The sequence below is a fragment of the Melanerpes formicivorus genome, unplaced genomic scaffold (genome assembly GCF_026170545.1).
Source record: "Melanerpes formicivorus ecotype bairdi unplaced genomic scaffold, bMelFor1.0.p_v2 SCAF_2482, whole genome shotgun sequence".
NCBI lineage: Eukaryota > Metazoa > Chordata > Aves > Piciformes > Picidae > Melanerpes > Melanerpes formicivorus.
Window position 1 is genome coordinate 2,100 of NW_027144833.1, and position 401 is coordinate 2,500.

Sequence of the window (401 nt, forward strand, 5' to 3'; positions counted from 1 at the left end):
ACCCCCGACGTTTTTTGGCGCCCGCGCCTTTTTTTGCTCCCCGCCTGCCCGCGCTGCCCCGGGCCCTCCCCCGGGGCGGGGCGGGAGGGAGGGAGGGACGGACGGACGGGTAGCCGGGGATCTCCGAGCGCGCGCCACCAGACCGAGGCGGGTCCCGGCGGCGGCGGCGGCGGCGGCGGCGGCGGCGGCAGCAGCAAGCGACGGCGGGGGGGGGCAGGCTAGGGAGAGAGGGGGAGCGGCATGCGGTAGGGCTGGGGGGTTTGTTTCGGGGGGGAGGGGTGGGGGGGGGGTGGCAGCGGTCAGCGAGAGCGGGGAGAGGGGGAGCGGCATGCGGTAGGGCTGGGGTGTTTTTGGGGTGGGGGGCGTTGGGGGGATTAGCGGGCGGGCGGGCAGCCCAGCCA